This window comes from Canis aureus, chromosome 28 (genome assembly GCF_053574225.1).
Source record: "Canis aureus isolate CA01 chromosome 28, VMU_Caureus_v.1.0, whole genome shotgun sequence".
In the NCBI taxonomy this organism is placed as follows: domain Eukaryota; kingdom Metazoa; phylum Chordata; class Mammalia; order Carnivora; family Canidae; genus Canis; species Canis aureus.
Genome location: NC_135638.1, coordinates 30,411,184 through 30,428,329, shown reverse-complemented (window position 1 = coordinate 30,428,329; position 17,146 = coordinate 30,411,184). Strand labels below are relative to the sequence as shown.

The 17,146-nt window shown below is 45.4% G+C and overlaps 1 protein-coding gene across 3 annotated transcripts in view; it reads left to right on the top strand.

Moving 5' to 3' along the window:
* Positions 1-6,438, top strand: part of LOC144300597 (uncharacterized) — a 112,774-nt gene extending 106,336 nt beyond the window's left edge. For 2 of the 3 annotated variants that reach the window (XR_013367369.1, XR_013367374.1), the window contains exons 3-4: positions 5,355-5,579; positions 5,824-6,438. The gene's annotated coding sequence lies outside the window, so the exon portion shown is untranslated. The remainder of the gene's footprint in view (positions 1-5,354; positions 5,580-5,823) is intronic. The other variant, XR_013367375.1, reaches the window with a different exon arrangement.
* The last annotated feature ends 10,708 nt before the right edge of the window (positions 6,439-17,146 follow it).

Sequence of the window (17,146 nt, the reverse complement as noted above, 5' to 3'; positions counted from 1 at the left end):
CCATCCTTTCAGTGTGTATTTCTGAATACTTGCCATGTGTCAGACACAGGACTATCCTGAGGGGCTCTCCAATTAGGCAAGGGAAGGGAAGAAACCTCCACCAACATCAGCCAGAATGCAAAACTTTCAGTAGGTGATCCACATTTTCAGTACTTATACATTAACACTTATACAAAATATGCGCCATTTGCCGTAATACCAAAAGCAAGCATGTGGATAGTAATAAACACTTCAGACTTCCAAATGTATTTTTTAGTTTTAGTTTTAAAATTATGGTAAAATACACATAACACAAGATTTACCATCTTAACCACTTTTAAGGGTGAAGTTCAGTGGCATTAAGTTCATTCACATTGTTGTACAACTATCACCAGCATCCATCTCCAGAACTTTTTCATTTTTCCAAATTGAAACAGTCTACCCATTAAACATCGAATCCCCATTTGTCCCTCCCTCTAGCCCCTGGTAACCACCATTGTACTTCATGGCTTTATGAATTTGGCTACTTGAGGTGCCTCATATAGAGTAGAATAAGGCAGTATTTGTCCTTTTGTGACTGGTTTATTTGACTTAACATAATGTGCTCAAGGTTAGCCGAGGACATGTCAGAATGTCCTTCTCTTTTAAGATTGAAAAATATTCCATTGTATATATAACCACAATTTTATCCATTCATCTGTCAGTGGACATGGGTCACTTCCACCTTTTGGTTATTGTGAGTAATGCTGCTATAAACGGGAGTATACATACACACTTACTATTTTGATAATAATTCAAAAGCAAACCCGATGGCTTAATGGTAACAGGTAACAAAATTCAGTTTCATAAACAGAACTCATTTACTCCTTCAATAAACATTCACTATCTTCTGAGTGCCAGGTGCTGGGGGCCGTGTGCTAGGGTGTCCAGGGTGAACCCACAGGCTGTCACAGAGTTTCTAGTCACCTGGGGAGGGAGATATTAAACAATGGAACATACAAATCAGCATATAATTATTCATTGCAATCAGTGCTGTGAAGGGAAAGACCAGGATGCATTGAGAAAGCATTGATTGGGTGACCTGACTCAGGCAGGGTGGCCAGGGAGGGGCTTTTTGACAAGGTGACATTTCGCTGAGGCCTGAGAATGAGAAGTCAACCTGGTGCAGAGTAGGAGAGAAGAAACTTCTGGCTGAGGACACAGCACAAACAAGTTCTGGGCAAAACTCCGGAACTGTTTTTCTAACACCCCTTTTGCAAATCAGTTCTGACTGTGTTTCTGGTTGCTTGGTGTGACTTGAATTTCTAACATTCAAGCAACTCAGAGATTTAGTTTATGAATCAAGCATAAAACTACCTGTTACTGACATACATTGTGACTTTGGAATTGTACTGTCTTGGGGTGGTTAGAAGCATGAATATCCTTCTCTAGGCTGTATTTAATGCAGCCTCATTTTAGGACTTGGAGCCTTGGGGAATCCATAATAAGGATCCTTGCTGGTGCTTCCCAGATAAGAGGCAATGAGTGATAAGTAGGGTGAGGTTCTTGGAACTCTTTGGGAAGAGGAGAGCTGTCTCAATATGAGGCATGACTCATATAGAGCCCTTTCTGGATACAAAGTGCTTAAAAAACCTATACATCTCCTCTTTTTCATTTTGTAGTTTTTTGATTCACAGTGGCATAACTCTCAAGCCAGAAGACTTATGTTGCAGAGTGGATCACTAAGGAAGAGATTCTGGATTTTTATGCAGTGAACCAGAATGGTGGCAAGTGGGAATAAAAAATGACAGTTGCCTCCTTTAAGCAGTGTTGGCAAGTATCTCAAGCCCATGTCAGCCTCCCCTGCCCTCGTTGTTAACATATGACTCTCCTGCTCAGGCCTGTGTACTAAAGTCATTTCCCCCAGATCCACTTTATGGAGATGTGAGTGTTCAGCATGTGTAAGTGGTGGTAGAAAGAGGTTCTTTTATGAGGTGAAGTGACTGGACACTCACAATCACCTAGTTCTCCTAGATGACTCTGAGAGAAGGTCACCATCAGTGAAAGTCTAGAAGCATTAAGCTCTTTTGTTGTTGTTGCTTATGTCATTTTTCATTGAGATGACCCTGTAGGATAGAGAAATAATTGTAGTTATATTAGTCTCAGATAGCCAAGTAGCACAGTACTACTGCTTTAGTCATTCACTTTTTTCTTTATGTAATGCCAGCTTGGTGTTTCCTTTTCCCCTTGATTTGAGGCTGGCTTGTTTTGTCTGTTTGTTAAATTATCTTAATATTATGTTCTACACAGTCTTTTTCAAAAAATTTGACCACAACTCATAGCAAGAAATAGGTTTTATTTCATCCAAAGTAACAAAACCTCACAAAAACAATGTATGTTCTTCCTATAAGAGATGCAACCTGGAATTTTCTACTTGATAATATTCTCTTTAGTTATGGTCTATTTAATTTTTTAAATGCTAGTCAAAACCTACTGAAGTGTTGTCATGATTCATGAAAGAGCTAAGGCAGTGTGCAACTAATCCATTGAGCCTTCTGTGGTTCATTACTTGTTCAGTGTATACAAGTTCATCTCAATAGGCTTTGAACTCTTTTAGTACAGTATAGTGGGGTTTTTATTTTTCCTCAGGGATCAGTACATGGCATGTGTTTCTGATGGAAAATGGTTGAATTAGGTGACACTCTATTGAGTTTTGAACTCCGTCATTTCCAGGTTGGCTCAAATCAGAAGAGAGAAACTTGTTTAGATAGGTACCCTCTGTGAATTAAGAGTTCTGGGGAATTTGGCTTCCTCTGGTCAAAATTACAACTTGAGGGAATCTCTATTTTTGCTTTGATCTCTCTCATGTTCATTTGGTCATAAACAGCTCTGGGGAGGCAGGATGAGCCTTGGCTATCTCTGTAAGTATGAATTTCCCACCCACAAAATAAAGAATCCTCTTTCACAGGATTTTGAGGATGACATCAAATAATATAGGTAAAATACTTTATAATTACTCAATATTAATCATTCTTATTATTGTCATTTTTACTTTCAAATATGTTAACTGCTAAGAATCCACAACATTCTCTGTCTTCATATGTGGTTCTTTCAGTCTGTGTGGTTAAGAGAAAATGATCAAGAGAAGGTGGAAGGGAAAAGTTCTAAGAGGCCATGGGCTATATCTTTTTCAGCCCTGTATCTAACATCCAGCATCCATAATAGGTTATTCAGTAGTTGGTAAATATGGCATCATAATAGAACAAGGATGAAGAAGAGAACAGAAACCCAAGGTCCCAGTTGAAACTCATGATCAATTGCCCAAGTTCCAAACTGGAGCCAGTTCTCAGACACTCATTGATTGAAGATCAAGTCTCTTAAGGATGAATTCTGCAACACGGAGGCAAGTGGATAGTGATTCTCCAGTACTTCCTTAAAGGAATATAAAGCTATTTACTTGGGTATCCATCCATTCAGGAGTAGGTTATACCCAGCTTGATCAAAGGCTGTTGGTTATAGGTCTGAGTTGGTTATAGGTCTGAGTTAATGTTGATTTCTGGCTTTATGGAGTCATGGCTCTGGTCCATCTCATGGTAAGTCTAACGGGTTCATAGACCAACAGGTGGTAATTCCCAAAATTCCTGAATATATATTTGGTAAAAACATACTTAGCTTGGCAGACTAGTCCTATTGGCTTCTTGGCCTGTGGAGCAAGAACTATTGTAGTAGGAAAAGCCACATGGAAGCCCATTCCCACACCAGAGTAGCAAATCAAAAGCAGAATTGCCTCTTGGAAAGAATGACAGACAGAAGTGTGACACTAGTTGACCTAATTGATACAAAGGTAGGGGTTTTCATCATAATTGCCAGGCTGGTCTTTGCAAACCCAGGTGGATCATGGCATATGACAATGTATTACTATAGACATAACCAGGAAGAGGCTTCAGCTACACTGGCTCTGTCATATGTGCTCTTTTTTTTATTTTTAAAGATTTTATTTATTTATTTATTTATTTATTTATTTATTTATTTATTTGAGACACACAGAGAGAGGCAGAGGGAGAAGCAGGCTCCCTGTGGGGAGCCCGATGTGGAACTCGATCCTGGGACCCCAAGATCACACCCTGAGCTGAAGGCAGATACTCAACCACTGAGCCACCCAGGCATCCCTGTCATATGTGCTCTTTACTAGTGTAGATCCTCACAGCCTCAGTATGAGGTATGCAGCTATTGATCTGGTCAGTACTTTCTTTTCCATAAGGAAAGAGGAAGAGTAGCAGTTAGCATTTATATGGAAGGGACAACAGTGTACAGTCATGATCTATTTTGAGGGATATATTGATTCTCTTGCACCCTATCATAATGTAGTCTGAAAGGATCTGGATAGGCTGGACATTCTGAAGAATATTGATCCACTCAAGTACTTTGGATGCTTTAGTAAGATAAATGCTCCAGAGAGTAGGAGATAAACTCTCCAAAGATTCAGGGACCTACCACAGCAGTGAATTATAAGTGTTCAATGATTGGGAGCATGCCAGGACAGGCCCTCCAAAGGAACAAACAAGTACCTTGCTCTTAGTAAGGACAAAGTAAGGAAAAAGTGAGTGCCTTGAGCCCATCACTGCTAAGAAAGAAGCATGACTACTGTCAGACCTTTTGGTATATTATATGCTTAAGAATATTTCTCTACCTTATTACGTGATATGAAAGGTTGCTAGTTTTGCATTGGACCTAGAGGAAGAAAAATCCTTGTAGTAAAAGCAGTTGCTCTTTGGACTATATGGGCCAGCAGACTTTGTGGTCCTACAGGTGTCTGGGTAGAGTGGGCTGCTGACTAGAGGTTCTTTCTTTTAAGCCCTCAAAGGGGGATTCCAGCACAGACTTCTAAAGTTCTAGAGCAAGGCCTACTGCCTGCAGCAGAGTATCATACACCATTTGAAAAATATCTCCTGGGGCACCTGGGTGGCTCAGTGGTTGAGTGTCTACCTTTAGCTCAGGTTGTGATCCTGGGGTCCTGGGATTGAGTGCCACATTGAGCTCTCTGCGAGGAGCCTGCTTCTCCCTCTGCCTATGTCTCTGCCTCTCTCCATCTTTCATAAATAAATAAATAAAATCTTAAAAAATATATATATCTCTTGACTTGTTATTGAGCACTGGTAGAGACAGACTGTCTAAATATGGAGTAAGTATCCATCAAACACATGCCAAACTACCTATCATGACCTGGGTCCTATCAGTCCCATCAAGATAAAAGGTCAAATAAGCTCAGTACAATCCATTATGGAATGGATATGGTATATCCCGAACTGGAACTGAGCAGGTCCATAGGACACAAATAAGCTGGTGGCCCAGATCTTCATGTCACATACAATTTTACATTAATGTCTTTCCCTCAGCTCATATTTACTACCACAAAGAGAATTTCTTATGACCCACTGATGGAGAAAACTCATAGATGGATCAGCTCGATATATTGACACAAGCTGAAAATGGATTGTTGCTGCACAACAACTTCCCTTGTGACCCTGTAAGATTGATGAGGGAAATCCTTCAGAGAGTAGAGTTCTGCACCTGCACTGCATCTGGTCATTGACTTTATATAGAAAGAAAAGTGGCTTAAGGTAAGAATATATATATGGGCTCTGGGGAATTGACGGATGATTTGGCTAGTCTTAAGGAGCACAAAGGAGAGGGGATAAGACGCTCTGGGGATGAGAGATATAGATGGACCTATGGGAGAGGTCATAAGGTGTGAAGATCTTTGTGTTGCATGACCACACACCAAGAACCACTATAGCAGAAGTGCTGACCAACCAAACAAATAGGATGATTTGGCCAGTTGATCAGCCTCTGCCCTCTCAACAGGCTCACTAATGAAACAATTATGAAGGCAGAGATGGAGGCAACGTCTAAGCCCAACAGCATGGATTTCTTCTCCCCAAAGCTGATTTAGCTACTGCTGCTACTGGAAATCAAATATGAGTTCCTTGGGCAGACCAGAAAGGCATTGTGATAAGTCTACTATGTAAGTTCCCTCTCATCCTAGATAAAGCTCACTGAGATTGACAAGTACTCTGGATATGGATTTATCTTTTCCCCCCATGAGACCTTGGCCTATACACTAACCAAGGGCTCAGGCAGTGTCTGATTCACTGACATGGGATTGCACACAGCATCTCCTTAGACCAAAGACTCATTTTATGGCAAAGGAGGTGAGGCAGTGGGCACATGACCATGGGATTGCTCATCCTACCCCATACCACGCCCTTCAGAAGTTGCCAACCTGATAGAAGAGTGGAAACAGTTCAACAAAGCAACTGAGTCACCAGCTTGAATGTGATACCCTGTGTGAGTAGGGCACTATCTCAAGATGCAAGGAGACTTTTTAGACTAATGCTATCATATGTGCTATATCTATAAGAGGTAAAAGCATGGCTCCAGGAAATAAGATATGCCTTTGTTCATCGTCATTTCCATCATCATGACTGACTGGAGAAATTTGTGTTTTCTATCCATATAATTTTAGATATCGTGGTTTTTAGAGGTGCTGCTAACACCAAGCAACACAGTAAAGGTCCTGGTAAATGTAAAGCTACAGCTGCCCATCACATGGTCTCCTTATGCCAACAGACAACTGGGCAAGGAAAAATTTATTATAAGGAGGAACAATTGATTCTGATCATCACGAAGGACTGCTGGTACATGCAGTGAACTGGGGGCTATGTGTTTGGCATTTTGACGATCCTCCTGTGGTGACTCTTGGTGCTCAGTTTATTTTTTAAATTTTTATTTTTTAAACATTTTATTCGTTTATCTGAGAGAGACAAATGGACAGAGATAGCAAGAGGGCATGAGCTGGGAAGAGAGGGAGAAGCAGGCTCCCTGCTTGGAGCCCAATGTGGGGCTCGATCCCAGGGCCATATGATCGTGACTTGAGCCAAAGGCAGATGCCTAACCAACTGAGCCACCCAGGCGCCCCTTGGTGCTCAGTTTAAATTGCAATTGGGCAAGTAGTGCAAACATGGCCTGAATAGGGCATGGTCAGAAGAACTTAGATCCTGCATGAAAGTCACCTAGAACCACAGAAGTGCTACCCAAGGGTGAGGGGAATCTCCCATGGGTGGTAGAGCAGGGCAATGATGATTAAGAATAGCCCTGGGACCGGCTGTAGCCATGGGGGCTGTAACTCATCCCATTAACAATCCTCTTGGAAGTTTCCTTAGGAACTGTGACACAAAATCCTCAAGAAGCTTTGCTGAATGCAGAAGCCGTGCTTGCCTGAGAAGCACATGGAAGTGAATAGTGAAAGGCCAGGACTGTAGTAGATGCTGTGCAGCCATGATCGGATCTACTGTCTTAGGTGTGAACACCCCTCTGCTCTGTGTGTCAGAGGTTCATGGGTATCAGTTGTCCCCTTCTCTAAAACACTTCCCTCCACTAATGGGAACAGCTTTGTTAAGAAAATTCACACTGACTTCCAGGATGGGGGGACCCCGGGCAATGGTTGAGTGCACAGGAGTTATGAAAGGCAGGATCTTTTGCATCATACGGGAGTGATCACTCTGCAGCTCTGTTTATGCTCTGGAGCTCCCTTCTCCCGCTACTGCAGATCAGGCCAAGGCCCGACTTCCCTGAGACAACAGCCTTGCTTAGTTCTTTCCTCTCCCCACCACAATGCTTCACTCCCTCTCTCCCACACCAGTTTTTCCTGTAAGGCACTTCCTCAATAAATCCCGAACACCTGAAACTCTGATGAGGCTCTGATCTTCTCGCTCCTTTGGTTCATGAACCTGGAGAGAAGGGAATGTGGGTGAATGGAGCCACCAACAGGCAGAATTTTGAGAAGTGAAGGGTACCATGGAGGGCAAAATTTACTCAGGACCACCTCTTATTTTTGTGGTTTTTAATCAACGCATAATGCATGTGCAGCAAAACACACTGAAATACACAGCTTGCCGAATTTTTACGAGAACACTGCAGAACAGGAAAAAGGGTACAGGTGTCATATACTTTCCTAGAACTTGGCCCAGAAACAACCATCAACTTCCATTTTTGTTTCACGGGCTAGAACTTGCCACACTGCCCACCTACAAGAGGAAGGAAGACCCGGACGTGGATGAGATTAGGAATCTCAGTCCTAAACACAATTTTGGCAAAGCCGTTTTTCTCTCTCACTGAATTTTCTTGTACATATCAATTTCTCTCGTTTCCCCAGTTTTGGTAGCCACCTTGAACCATCCATACAGAAAGGGAAAGATTTTTGTCTTCAGTATGTTCATTCCAGTGATTTGATTTGGGCTAAATATCACTAAATATTAGGGAAGTCACCTTGACAACAATTGGAGGCTCAATCTGAAACAAAACGATAGCTAATAAACATTCTATTAGGCACATCTTCTGCAATTTTTAACAACTTGCAAGGAGATTTTGCATATGGATAGAGGCTACAAGGACACCTGATGACACCAAAAGAGGTGCGCAATTTAAAGAATCACTGATGATACCAAGAACAAATGTAAAAATAATCACAGATCCTTTGATATTAATGCACATTGTCATAATGACTGTCATTACTGGCTGTGGGGCCACATTCCGTAATGAGCCTTTTTTGGGACTCGGCGTTGCATAGAAGTGCTAGAGATCCTGTTTCTATTAATGAATGTGTAGTTCTAAGCTGGAACAATGGGAGCACTGTATTATTCTGTGAACAAAATTTTGCTGAATTCACAGACAGGTGACATTGTGTGGGCACTAATGTATATGGGGTTCTCTCTTGTAATAAGGCTGCTATTATCTTTAACACAATGATGCTGAATGTGCCCTGGACTGATCAGTAGGTGCTGCTCGCCAAGACTTAACTCTTTGTGGTCAGTTAAGCAGCTCCTTGCAGCCCCATCAGAGGTTTCCAACCTCAGAAAGTCACATGCTCATTTTTTTTACTTTCTTTTTCCTTTTATCCTGCATCCACCCCCACTTTCTTTCTTTCCTTGTATGTTTTTATAATGACCTCTTTTGCATCCAGACTCTTCTTTATGTGGAAACCTGTATTCTGTCCATTTGTCAGAGGGCATTGTGGACTGACGTCTTTCTTCATGGCATCTGGGGGAGACGCACCCTTGTACTTTGCCGCGTCTCCTGTCCCATCCCCCGCCTGCCAGGGCTCCATCTGGCAGTATCATTTCTCCCAAAATAACGCATGCTGTCAGCGGCAGTGACTGCTCCGTGCTGCAAAGGGCCATTGCGCATCACCACTGAAGAGACTTACACCCGCTATGCAGGTCCGACAGAGGGTCATTCGAGGCAGGAGAAAAACCCTGGTTCTCTCTCTTTTTTTTTTTTTAAACCCTGGTTCTTGTTGGCTTCATCACACGTGGCACCCAAGGTCACATGTGCCCGGGAATCAGAGACTCTCCTTCCTCTAGGGGAGAGGGCCGACCTGTGCTTATTTTACTCTTCTCCATTATCTGCCTGCGGACCATCCACTTGAGGGATTAGCTGGGGGAGGGCGGCAGCCTCGGTCCCTTTGGCCTCTGCACTGTCATTGGCTCCCTCCTTGACCCTGGGCGCCTGCCCTCGGCCTGCATCCCCCACCCCCCTGCACTTGCAGGGAGAGAATCGGGAAGGAGCGGCCACCACATCCCCGGGCAGCTATTTCTGTCAACTGAAAAGGCCATTTAAGCAAAACACTTAATTACCTTTCCTCCTCTCTGCAACCCCTGGGAAAGTATGAGCCAGTCAGATAATGAGCTTAGAGAGAGCAGCCGCGTGGCGAGGGCCGAGATTTTCATCAGGCAGAGGAGTGACCTCACCCGATCCCATCACGAAATGGGGACCAGAGAGAAGAGGGAGAAGCTGCTATGCACACACTCCTCCGCCGCGCGGCTGCTTTATTAGACCCGTCGCGCTGCAAATTCTTGGAGCATTAGAGAGCTTCCCCCTCACAGGTAAAGCAGCCAGGCCGGCCTGAGGTTAGCCCATCCTCCGGATGGAGGCCGCTTTCCAGAGCACGTCTTGGGTAAGGAGCCCTCAGCCCGGCATCCTCCCTGGGCACCGCCCTTGCCAGCTCACTCAACCCCCGGGGCCTCAGGCTTCTGACCGAGAAAATGAGCATATTGGACTTGGAGGGTCTCCGAGGTACCTTTACATTCTAGAGTGCTAAGCAAATTGCTTCGGGTGTTGGGGAGTTGGGAAGGAGGGTCTCCTCCAGGCCGTGGAGACCAGCTAGTGCTTTCTTGTCCCTCTGAGCCAGGCCAGGGGGGGTGGCCCTCCTGGGGTTGCCAGAGCAGTCACAGGGGCTCTGCCCCAAGAGCGGCAGCCTCCAAAGGAAAGAAATAAGCAGCTGACCCTTTAAGGTAAGAGAAGGCGCTGCCCTGCCCGGAGAGCCAGGCATCTTCAAAGAGCTCACATCAGCTGTGGCTGGGAAGGATGACAGATTGCCTGCCTCCAAGGCACAGCTGGCTGGGCACCATGTTCTGGCTCCTCTCCATTTTGACCTCAGCATGTCTCATGATTTCTGTCCCCTTGTCTGCCCTGCTTGGCCCTGGCATCTGCCCTGTACCAGCCCTCACAAAGGACTGAGGCCACGCAGCTTGCCGCCTACTACGTCAGGCCCCACTGCCCACCTGGTCTAGCTCTTGCCCACTGGTCCCCATCCCATGATTGGAAGGTCACAGCCCACCACTTCTTGCCTGCTGTCCAACCTCCCCCTCTGCCCTCTGGGGTCTGGCCTCACCTTCCCTGGCCCCAGGCTGCCTTCTTGCCTCCACTGGGTGGTAGTTCTGTGCTGCCTCCTGGTCCCCTCCGCAGGCAGACTTTTGGTAAAGAGCCTCAGAGGATGAGACAAGAGAGGAGATTGGAGGTTACCACACCCTCATGGGGGCCAAATCAGAGGACTGAGATAGTCACCCCATTTTATTGACTCCTCAAATTGTCGAGGGGTTATCCTACCAGCACTAGGTAATGGGGTTACAGCACTGAGACAATAGCACCTCCTTCAGCAGAGTCTAGTGCTGGGGAAACAGAGACTAAAATAAGGAAAAATTAAACTAAATAAGGTATAAATATTTTTAAAAATGGGTGTGTTTGGAATATAATCACTACTCTGGAGAAAAACAAAGCAGTAAAGGAAGACAAGAAGTACCAGAATCAGGAAGGAGTGTGCAGTTCTAGATTGGGGTGGTCACTGAAGGTCTCATGGAGAAGGGATATTTAATTAAAAATCTGATGCACATAAGTAAGGAAGCCATCCGTGTAGATCTCTGAAGAAAGAGGACTTCAGACAGCGGGAATGGCACGTGCAAAGGCCCTGAGGCATACTCCTGCTTGGTGAATGAAAGCCATGCAAGGAAGTTAGTACAGCTGGAACTGATGGAGTCTGTGTAGGGGAGTCGACTGTCAGGGAGGAAGTGGGCAGCTGGCTGTGTGGAGACTGTCTGGGGCTTTGCAGACTACTTGTAAGAGTTTTACTTTGAGTGAGCCAAGGGTCACTTCAGAGTGTTGACCAGAGGAAGTCATTGTCTGATTATGTCCATAGGTTCACTCTGTGAGCTGAGTGAACACAGAAAGAGGAATAAGACAGGGACAAGTGCCCAGTTAAGGAGGTGATTGTGATCATACTGGTGAGGCATGCTATGACTTGGCCCAGACTGGCAGGGGTGGAGGAGGTGAGTAATAGAGTCTATACTCAGAGGTGGAATGCCATGATTTGCTGATCACCTGGTTGTGGCAGATGAGCAAGAGTGGAGACAAAGATGTTTTTGAGATGTTTGGTGGGGGCAAGTGCACAAATGGAGCAATTTATCATTATTGGCAAAGAGAAGGGGTGAGGGGGGCCATCAGGATCTCAGTGCTGGGGCTATTTATTTGAGATGCTTGTGGGTCATCCACTGTGGGAAAGAACTTCAAGTGGAGTCTGGGGATCATGAGAGGAAGCAGTCAGATATAAATTTGGTGCCCAGAGTGAAGAGATGTCATATAGGCGGGTCATAGGACAGAATGAGATTACCAATGGAGTGCAGATGGAAGGCAGCAGAGACAGAGAGGGGTCAGGCCTGAGCTTTGGGGCTGCAGCATGAGGAGACCAGGTTGATGGGGAAGGCCAGAAAAAGAGGCTGGGAATAAAAGGCCCAGTGAAAGGAAAACCAGAGGAATGGGGTACACTGGACAGTAGATGCAGCATTTCAAGGAGGAAGGAGTGGTGATCCATGGCAGCTAAGGCAAGGTCTAAAGATGACGGTCATAGCAGCGTGGAGGCTTCTGTTGAGCCCCATTTTCTGCAGAATAAACCCTTCAACATGCTTTGATTGCAGCTTCTGGCTCCTACCTTAGCCATCAGAGTGGGTCTGTGGGCTCAAGTCTGGCTAATCTGAACCGGGATTGGTTCAGAGATACGAACACGTGACCCAGATGGGGCCAACAGGACTTGTCTCCAGATATTTTCTCCTGGAGCTGTCAGGATAGATTGGCTCCCTCTCTTGAGTTGCTAAGTGTTGGGATGTCAAGTCATGACCTATCTCAGACATCCTGCCTGCTGTGTGGATTCACTCTTTCTTTTTCTTTTTTTTTTTTTTTTTATGGTAGTCACAGAGAGAGAGAGAGAGAGAGAGAGAGAGGCAGAGACACAGGCAGAGGGAGAAGCAGGCCCCATGCACTGGGATCCCGACGTGGGATTCGATCCCGGGTCTCCAGGATCGTGCCCTGGGCCAAAGGCAGGCGCCAAACTGCTGCGCCACCCAGGGATCCCGGATTCACTCTTTCTAAGGTGGAGAGAGAGAGTGACAGAGAGATCCCCAACAACAGCATCTGAACTTGCTCTGGGTGCCACTCAATGTTAAGTCCTGCTACTCTTTTGAACACAATTTGATTTCCTAGCCAAGAAACCATTTTAAGCTAGTTGGAACCAGCCTTCTGTCTCTTGCATCCAAAGACACTCTAACTAATCCAGGAAGATGTCCCTCGAGCCCGCTACTCAACAGTGGGGGAGAGTATGAACAAGGACACGTGGCTGACTTACTGGTCAAGCAAAGACCAACAGCTAGGGCTTTGAGCCCCTGGTCAGAGACCCTGGCAGTCCTTGCCCTGCAGCTCTCTAAATGCAACCTTACCAAGCACCCCCTGGATTCAGGACTATTCTTAGCTGTCTGCAATTGCATGGAGGAGTTCAGCCTGGGCAGGACCAAACAGGGTCACCTCCCTACCTCCTCCCGTAGCAATCTCTGACGCAGGCCTGAAATCTGGGGCAGGTAGGATTGCAAGCAGAGAAGGGGAAGGGCATCAGGTTCCACCCGTGACCCAAGAGGTGGCATCCTGTGGGGCCGCCAGGGCTCAGTACTGGGAGTTCCCTAGGAGGTTATGAAAGCCACGGCGGGGTGGGGGGTGTGGGAGAATGCTGTGGGTTTACAGGGGGACAGGGTCAGTATCTGGGGAATGCAGATGAAGTAATGGGAGACCAGGGCACGGGAAGCAGTTGCTAAAACAAACTGAATAATTCTACTGGATGAGGTTTCTCTGGCCTAGAGCTGTTTTAAAGGGCCAGCAACACACAAATTTCGGTGCACCTGGAACAGAGCACAGATCCTCTTAAGCTGGTTTTGGCTCTGAGGGTCCAGAGTGTCACCTTTGGGTGTCTTCTTGGTGTGCTGAGAGGGAAAGCAATTTGTTTTTACACATTTTCGGGGTCTGCGTGCAGGTAGGATATTCAGACCACCTCACTGTTTTCTTGTACTTGGGCAGATGCAAGAGTTTGCCTGGGGAGAGCCCTGATCTTCTCTTTCTGCACCCTGACAAACAGAAATGATGCTCCGGTGATAATCCCCGGTTGCCTAAGATACACACACAGATCAAGCCTTCAGAGAGCCCTGTGGTAGCTGTTCATTGGAGGTCTTGTATAAATCCCTTCCTCTCAAGTTGTCACCTCTTAGCTTGCTTCTCTTTCAGGATTTCTTTTGTTCTTGGAGAAGACGCACCTTTCACACCTGCGCTTTCATCACCTAATTGTGGTCGAGACTTCCTTCCAACCACACAGACTTCATCCCCGTCATGGAACATGAAGGATACCAATTTAATAATCCTCATTAAATGTAGAGTCACATAGTGGAAATTTGTAGTATTTGACAGAAGCTGAAATGAAACTGACTTGTTGCTTAGATAATTATAGGTAGTGTTTACCAGACTAAACCCATTTGTAGGAAGGGTGAATTTAATGTGTTTAAAGGAAAAACTGTCTTAAACACCGTCAAGCACTTTAAAATGTCACATTGCACCCAAACAATCGATTCCGGGTGCACATAAATCTGTATTCACAAAAGCAAGTTTGCGAGGATTTCTGGCAGGCAGTGGTTGTTTTGCCTACTTTTTATTTACTGCAATAAAACGACATAAAAACCCTATCATTCACTTTTTTTTTTCTAACTTTGGTTTTCTCCTACAGTCAGTCTGAAAACAAATGTTTTACTTTATGACTTTATCCTCTGGTGAAGTATATCCTTGGTGTCACAACTGAACTCTGCTTTCTAAATCATATGAGAAAAATGTTTTCCAAAATCTCCCCACACCTCCTGTTGGTAGGACACAAGTTGCAGACAAGAAAAATCCTGGACGCTCAGAAGTAGATAGACCTGCCTCCCTGGAAGCATACTTTCATTCTCCAGGCTCTGGTGCTTTGAGGCTCACTTCATGGTCTCTGGGAAGGTGAGCAGAGCTCTGGCATATTGGCTCTGGCATATTGGCTAAGGGAGTGCTAGCTGCAGTTGCAGAGAAATCTCCACATCTTTGCAGCTTTATATACTAAAAGCTTCCATCTTGATATGTAATAGTCCAGGGCTGATACTTCTGGTCGGGCAGCTCTTCTCCACAATGTGAGTCGAGAGCCTGGGCTCCTTCCATCTCCCAAGATGGTCCCCAGAATCGACCCATTTCAGCCAACTGGGAAGAGAAAAGTGCATGGAGGATTGCATCTGAGTTTATGACCTGGGATTGGTGCATATCGGTTCTGTTCATTTTCCACTGACCAGAGCAGAACTGATGCTAGACCACGGCCACCACCCCATCACCCTGCAAGGGAGGCTGGGAAGTGTAGTTTAGCTCTGTGCCAGTGCTGGGTTCGCATATAATAGTTTCTGCCTTCTGCAGCCATAATCAAGAGGCTTTTTCCTCAGCAGTGGTCATGCTGGTCATGGTCACTCCAAAAGTATTCGGGAATACTCGTTGGGGCAGGCCCCAAGAGATGGAGCAAAATCTGTTATTCAATTAATTTCCTTCATTTGCTACTCAGTTTTGATTTTCTATTTTTATTTCATTGGCTTTTGGACTGGGACAGGGCAGTCTTAAAATCTTGGTTTCCAATAACATCTAGAAAGAACCAAAAAAACAGAGAAAAATCTCCAGCAAAAGAAGCCGACTTGATCTTGTTTTCTTGCAAATTGTTTGAAAATGAGAGGCTCCGCACCAAAATATCCTAGTGGCCTGCGGCAGACAGAGTCCAGGTCTCTCCCTCCCTCTCTTTCTGTGAGACCTGGATATCATTTATCATCGAGTACCTGACTGTCGTAATTCAGGACACTGGACCTTGTGCAGTTGGTTTCAGTTTCCCTACCACTGATGAGTCAGCTCCCACACTCGGGGCAGGTGTGGGAACAAAGCTTCCAGCCCACCGCAGAGTAGCTGTGAAGTTACTGCCACTTTTAAAAAAAACCATTCTAAGGCTTAATATTCTGTAAATCATTCTCCGTGGCCCCTTATTCTGTGACAATGGGGCTGAGAAGTCCTGCCTCCTGGGGCATTGGAAGAGTTAAGTTTGATACTGAAGGAGGAATCACCTAGCACTGCCCGACACCAGCGAGCCATCCATCACTTCCAGTTTCCTTCCTGGGAGAGGTAGACACCAGGGCCTTTGTCAGAATGGTGGCAGCGCTTCTTCAAGGGGGGGTCCCTCTCCCCGAGCCCACTGACTTTACCAAGCTCCAGCCTCGGCAATAGTTGTCTCCATTCAGGCAGAAGTCAGAGGGGCTGAGCAAAGAGGAGGGAGTGGGAGGCAGACAAAGGAGCAATCACCCCCACATGACTGCCTACTGAGAATTCTGACTGCAGAAAAGGCTTTTCTGCAGTTTGTTTTTGCAAATTCTGCTCCATGAACCCGAGAGGTAAGGCTTTCGGGCAACAGGATAGCCCCATCTCATTGTTCTAGAATTCAACTTAGCTAACCTCTGGCATTTTCTACGTACGCACTGTCTCTTCTCTCACATATTCCCTTGGCTCATCAGTGTCTCTCTGCTCCACTTAGCACAGTTTCCATTGATCAAGTTCAGCTAACCCGAGCATACTTCACACAGACACACAGACACACACACAGACACACACTCTCTCTCTACCGCTCTCTCCCTCCCTTCTTCCAAGAAAAATCTCGCCTCTAAATGGAGAGTGGTTGGTACACTCTGTGTTCAGGCTTTGCCCGAGTACATGCTGGAAGATGAGAATCACTTCCCCTAGCTTTCCTGAACTGAGTTTATGAGAACCAACTATAATCCTTAAATCTTCTCATTCTTATCAGGCTTATTTCTAAGTTAGTTCTGGTATCCCACTTTGAGCCAGTCAGAGAGAGAGAGAGAAAAAAAAAAAAAAAACACAAACCACAAACCCCTTTGCATTGGCAATACTGCTGCACGACTGCGTACCAACAAGGATGATATTCTGGGATAAATCAGCAAAAGCCTTGGCTGTTTCAGTAGTAATCCTAAAGATCAACAGAAGAAATTTCTTGAAGTGGATGGATAAGATTCTTAGAATAATCCTGCCCAAGCCCTCCAGAATTCCTTTATGATGCCTTTATATATTTCACCCTTTCACATAGGAAGATTCCAGAGTGTTGCCCAAATGAATGTGCATTGCTGTGGGCAAGGAGTATGACATTGCAAAAGGGATTAGACACATCTTTTGAAAGGGTTTTGGGAGAGAAAGTCCCATTGATGCTACCTTAAATTCTGGGGAAATGTCTTCAGCAAGTTTCCAGTGTGATGCACATAGAAGAGCTTTCCTCAGTCTGTTGGAAAGGGCAGGGAAAGTGAAGTGACCCACTGGGCCAGGTCAGCATTGACCTAGCTAGAAACTTGGCCAGTGGACTGAACTGAAGTGCCCGCAGGACTTAAGTGCCAGGTGTGGTCTGGAAGGTGGGGCTGGGGCTGGAGCGTGAAGT